Source organism: Zalophus californianus, chromosome X (genome assembly GCF_009762305.2).
Source record: "Zalophus californianus isolate mZalCal1 chromosome X, mZalCal1.pri.v2, whole genome shotgun sequence".
Classification (NCBI taxonomy): Eukaryota; Metazoa; Chordata; class Mammalia; order Carnivora; family Otariidae; genus Zalophus; species Zalophus californianus.
The window spans coordinates 53461287-53467919 of record NC_045612.1 but is presented as its reverse complement, the minus strand read 5'-3'; the positions used below and the strand labels follow the sequence as shown (position 1 = coordinate 53467919).

Genomic DNA, 6633 nt, shown 5'->3' with positions numbered 1-6633 from the left:
TCTGTGGATTGAGTTATCCATGCTTCCTTGACCTCCCATGGCCTTAAGCAAACAGAAAGCCCCAGCAAGAAGTGTTAGGGTAGGAGAAGAAAAAGAAGAGAGTCCTTCTTTTTCCAAGCCCTTCTTACTTCAGCACTTCATTACTAGTGGTATTCAAGCCCTTCTGTGATTACACATCCTGTCTGGCAGTCTCCTCCATGATTCTCATTTTTACTCAACTGTTAGAATCCCTACAGAATTAGTGGTCATAACAACTTCTAACTGGTACTAGTTTCTGAGTGACTCACATCAACCCATTAATTTTTCTTCATTTGAACTATCTGGAATGTGCTCTTTCCTGCTGGACCCTGACTTATTTCAAGTATATTACATGACTCCAAAGCCCAGAAGATTTGATTCCAAGTTGCTTTGTTATTATCAAATCTAAGGAAAATCAGAAGGTGGTAGGGAATGATGAGACACTGAAATAGAAAAGGAGCATCATAGAGGTAGATTGGCAGAGTCCATACAAGCATTGTCCAGGAGATTAAGGGACTCTAATCATAATATTTTCATATTTACAGCTATTTTTAGTGTTAAAATGGGGACAAGATATTGCTACCAAGAGAGTCAAAAATTTTAGTTCCATTGGTAAGATCAATTTTATTGTGACTTAGCTTGGTAACATTAAAAATTCAATCTATCTAGTGTCCCTTGTTTTTATTCCATTCTCACAAAGCAAACTTCTGATTATAATTTAGATTCCACGTAAGTGCCTACAGAGAAGGAATATGCTGGTCATACAGACTTCAACTATTTCAGCAATATTGATTTTTTTTATTACTGTGAAATAATATATAGCAATTATGTTTATTGTTATAATTTGATTAAATGCAAGTGTTCTCTTGAGAGATTGGTCTTCTTTAGATATTTTGCTAATTGGGCTTCTGAAGGCAAGGCCCTGAACCATCTGCATTTCTGCCTGTGACTTTCTTTTGCTATTTTGAAATTCCACATCCTAATACCTAACATGTTTAGTAACACTCAGAAGAAAATGGGCTGCTTGACTAAGGGAAGTAATCCTACACCAGACTTGTTTCTTGGAACAGAACCTTGGTAAAGCTTATTTCCTCACTGTGTGCCAGAAGGAACCTGCCTGATTGCCCAGAAAGTACATAGACTCAACTTATTTTTCTAGCCACTAAATGGCATTTGAAGTTCTGGCAAATAATAAATAAAAGTGTCTCTCCATACCATACAGAGTATTTCTGCAGTCAAAAGTTCCTTTTCTAAATTATTATACTGTCCATGACAAAGTATAGTAATTATATGTATTTTGTCCTGTTCTTCAGCTTCCTCTATGATTTTGCATATCAGTTGTTTGGTTCAAACACCAGTATTCATGCTATTTTACATGTTTATACCAATCTTGCCCATCTACAATTACTTTGTTGTGACATTCTGTGCCAATGTTAGTAAAATATCTTTCTAGATAGATGGATGTTTCTGAGTATTCTGTCGGTGTTCAGAAGAACAAAGAGACAGGAAAGCAGTGTCTGTTGTGTAATCATCTTGCTCTCAGACATTCTGTGCCTACTGGAATTCTTTCTTACAAATGCGAATGATCATTCTACAATGTCCAAAATACCCCCTTGTACTGTGTCCCCCTAAAATTCTACAAATTCAGAGTTTCAAACCAAATATTTGATTTTAAATACATTTAAGAACTATTAGAACATATTTTTCCACAGGACAGAGTGTATTAAAAAAGGTTTTTAATATCAAAAGGCTTTTCCAAAATCAGTTGTGATTTCTTCTCAGCTTTTTGGCTAAGATCAAGTATAGTATCTATTCTTATCAGTTTAATATCTGATACATCCTCTATCCAAAATCAGTTGTGATGATTTAGGAATATGTAAATCATCGCCTATTGATTTTTTTTTCTTAAGCATGTGGCTTATACTTTACAAGGAAAACAAAAATGCTTGCAGAATCATGATTTATTTTTTGTTTTAAAATCCTGGTTGTTCAGAAATAGTTAGAGATGTTGACATCCAGGGAATACGAAGTAGGAGGACCCTAAGCTCACTAACTAGATAACATTCATATCGGTGGAAATTACCCAGAAAATGACCCAACGACTGACAGAGCAAACTCTCCACAACTAAATATAGAGAAGAGGCTGTATTGGAGAGGATAAGAAGGGTTGAGACATGGTCAGGAGCTAAATGGACCTGTGGGACTGTCCATGGAAGGGAGAGACACTGTAGGCACTGAGAGGGGAGAGAATGGATTATCACACTGGGGAGCCCACAGGGGAAAGATGAATCTCCATAAATTTGACTTTGAAAACCAGAGAGGCCAAATTTCATGAGTTCTTATAATCAGTGAGACTTAAAATCTGGAACTTTAAACATCAGCAGGCTTACCTCTGGGACTGCCAGGAGGGTGAGAGGAAACTGAGTCCCTACCCTTAAAGACACAGCACAATAAACAGCCCAAAAGAGATGTAGCCTACCAGCAGTTTGAAAAATGCCTTGGGCATATGAAAGGGAGATTTGTTTACTAATCTCAGAACCCTTGCTAAAGGGGCAGGGATCCTTGGGAGTCTCCAGGGACAAAAGAGCTGGCAAGCACCATTTCTCTCCCCTATTCACCAGCATAAAAACATGGCCACCTGCAAGAACCAGGGCTGTGCTGACACTCACTACCTAACTTGCTAACAGTATGCTCCATCCACATGTTCCCTTACAGACATGCCCCCTCCAGCCAGCCCTCTACTCCAAGTCCCCTCTCACAGAGGATCAGTGCAAACCTTGCTAATGCCTTGTGACTCTCCCTTGTGCATTTCTGCAGATCCACCTCCTCCAATATGCTCTTGGCCAGAACCCATCCAAAGCAGTGCCACAAGCCTGGAAGTGTGTAAGCAGCCCAGACAGGGACAGGCAACAATCTAAAGTGACTCCTATGCCACAAAGAGGGAAATATAACCACACACAACAATCACACTGTGGCTTACCAGTGGGCTGGGGCAGAGAGCTGATCTGATTGTAGGTCCCACCCACTAACAAAGCTTCACAGGAAACAACTCAGGGAAAGCAAACTGATGCCCTTTGCTACTGCATGTCTGGCAAATGCCTGGTCTGACTCAAACTCAAGGCAGCCCCAGACTGACACACTAACAGCACAGGGACCAAACACTACTCACAAAAGGCAAAGAGATGTATTGAAGATGACTGGGCTGAGGCAAAAATAGTTCAGCAACAATAGTAGGGTGCACACAACATACATAGGAGACACCCCTGATGTGCCAGATTCTGGGGAAGAGGGGACACTGCACTACAGGGCACTATACAACCTCTTCTTCATAAGGCCACTACTTTCAAGACAAGGAGATATTCTTAATGCATAGAAACAAAGAAAATTAGACAAAATGAGGAGACAGAGGAATATGTCCCAAATGAAAAAACAGGACAAAATCACAGCAAGAGACATAAGCAAAATGGACATAAATAATATGCCTGATGGAAAATTTAAAATAATGGTCATAAAGATATTCATAGGATGTGAGAAAAAAGTGGAGGACCTCAGTAAGACCCTTCAAAATGAGAGAAAACATTAAAAAATCAGAGATGGAGAACTCAATAAATGAAATTAAAAAATACACCAGATGGAATGACTAGTAGACTAGAAGAAGAATAGATCAGTGACCTGGAGGATAGAGTAATGGAAAGCAATCAAGCTGAATGGTGAAAGAAAAAAATAATACAAAATGAAAATAAACATAGAGAACTCAGCAACACCATCAAGTATAATAACATTCACAACACAAGGATCCCAGAAGAAGATGGGGCGGAAAATTTACTTGAAGAAATAATAACTGAAAACTTTTCAATCTGGAAAGGAAACAAATCCAGATCCAGGAGACACAGAGAAATCCCCCACAAAATCAATCCAAGGAAGTCCACACCAAGAGACATAGTAATTAAAATGGCAAACGTAGTGATAAAGAATTTTAAAAGCAGCAAGATAAAGAAAACAGTTACATACAGGGGAAATCCCATAAAGCTATCAGCTGATTTTTCAGCAGTAACATTGCAGGCCAAAAGGGAATAGCATGATATATTTAAAGTGTTGAGAGGGGAAAAAAAAGATGCAACCAAGAATACTCTATCCAACAAGGCTATCATTCATAAAAGAAGGTGAGATAGAGTATTCCAGACTAAAGTAAAAGGAATTCATGACCACTAAACCAGCCCTACAATAAATGTTAAAGGGACTCTTTCAAAGTAAAGACTATAAGTAGCAGTAAGTAAAGTAGGAAGCACAACAGCAGTAAAAATGAACATATCTCTAAAAATCAGTCAAGGACTCACAAAATAAAAGGATATAAAGCATGATATCATATACTTAAAACATGGGGGAGGGAGCAGTAAGAAAGGGCTCACACATAAGCAAATGTCAACTTAATATAAAATGCTATATACAGGGCGCCTGGGTGCCTCAGTTGGTTAAGCAACTGCCTTCGGCTCAGGTCATGATCCTGGAGTCCCAAGATCGAGTCCCGCATCGGGCTCCCTGCTCAGCAGGGAGTCTGCTTCTCCCTCTGACCCTCTTCCCTCTCATGCTCTCTATCTCTCATTCTCTCTCTCTCAAATAAATAAATAAAATCTTTAAAAAATGCTATATACAGAAGATATTGTATAAAAAACTGAATGATAACCACAAATCAAAAACCAGTAATAGGTAGGCAAAAAATGAAAAAGGAATCAAAGTCTATCACTAAAGAAAGCCAACTATGAGAGAAGAGAGCAAGAGAATATGTGAATGAAGAACTACAAAAACAACCATAACATGAGTAACAAAATGGCAATAAGTAAATGTGAATAGAATAATGCTCCAACAAAAGAGATAGGGTGACTGCATGGATGAAAAGCAAGACTAATTTATATGCTGCCTATAAGAGACTCATTTAAGATCTAAAGACACATTAAGATTGAAAGTGAAGGGATAGAGAAGAATTTATCATGCAAATAGATGTGAAAAGAAAGCTGGGGTAGAAATACTTATATGAAACAAAATAGACTTTAAAACAAAGACTGTCACAAGAGACAAGGACACTATATAATAAACCATGTAATAATTTCAATTGATGCAGAAAAAGCAATTGACAAAGTACAACATCCATTAATGATAAAAACCCTCAACAAAGTAGAGCGAACATACTCAACATAATAAAGTCCGTATATGAAAAACCCACAGCTAACATCATACTCAATGGTGAAAAACCAAAAGGTTTTCTCCTAAGGTCAGGAATAAGAAAAAAGATGTCCACTCTCACCACTTTTATTCAACATAGTACTGGAAGTCCTAGCTACAGCAATCAGACAAGAAAAAAGAATAAAAGTCATCTGAATTGGTAAGGAAGAAGTAAATATTTAATTATTTACAGATGACATGATACTATATATAGAAAAACATAAACACTCCACCAAAAAATTTCTAGAACTGATAAATGAATTCAGTAAGGTCACAGGATACAAAATAAGTATACAGAAATCTGTTGCACTTATATACACTAATAATGAAGTAGCAGAAATAGAAATTAAGAAAACAATCCCATTTACAATTGCACCAAAAGTAATAAACATACTTAGGAATAAACTTAACCAAGGAGGTGAAAAACCTGTACTCTGAAAACTATAAAACACTGATGAAGGAAATTGAATATTACATGAACAAATGAAAAGATATCCCATGTTCATGGATTGGAAGAGCAAATATTATTAAAATGTCCACACTACCTAAAGCAATCTAGAGATTTAATGCAATCCCTATCAAAATGTCAACAGCATTTTCCACAGAACTAGAACAAGCAATCCTAAAATTTGCATGGGGCCACAAAAGACCCTGAATAGCCAAAGCAACCTTGAAAATGAAAAACAAAACTGGAGGTATCATGATCCCAAATTACTACAAAGCAGTAGTAATTAAAACAATATGGTCCTGGCACATAGGTCAATAGAACAGACTAGAGAGCCCAGATGTAAACCCATAATTATATGGTCAATTAATCTTTGACAGAAGATTCAAGAATATGCAATGTGAAAAAGTATCTTCAACAAATGTTGTTGGGAAAACTGGACAGCTGCATGCAAAAGAATGAAATTGGACTACTTTCTTACACCATATACAAAAATAAACTCAAAATGGATTAAGGACCAAAAGGTGAGACCTGAAACCATAAAAATCCTAGAAGAGAGCACAGACAGTAATTTCTCTGACATTGATTATATCAGTATTTTTCTAGATATGTCTCCTGAGGCAAGAGAAACAAAAGCAAAAATAAACTATTGGGACTACATCAAAATAAAAATGTTCTACACAGTGAAAGAAACAAAAGAACTAAAATGCAACCAACTGAATGGGAGAAGATATTTGCAATTGAAATATTTGATAAAGGGTTAGTGCACTTATGATGAGCATAGGGTGTTGTATGGAAGTGTTGAATTACTATATTGTACACCTGAAACTAATATTACACTTTAAGTTAACTAACTGGAATTTAAATAAAAACATATATATATATATAAAATTTATATAAGTCAACACTAAAAATCCCCAAATAATGCAATTTAAAAATGGGCAGAGGAC

General features: G+C 36.7%; 1 pseudogene; it reads left to right on the top strand.

Annotated features, from left to right (window-relative positions):
- The first annotated feature begins 1788 nt into the window (after positions 1–1788).
- Positions 1789–1908, top strand: LOC113931690 (annotated as a pseudogene).
- Positions 1909–6633: the final 4725 nt, after the last annotated feature.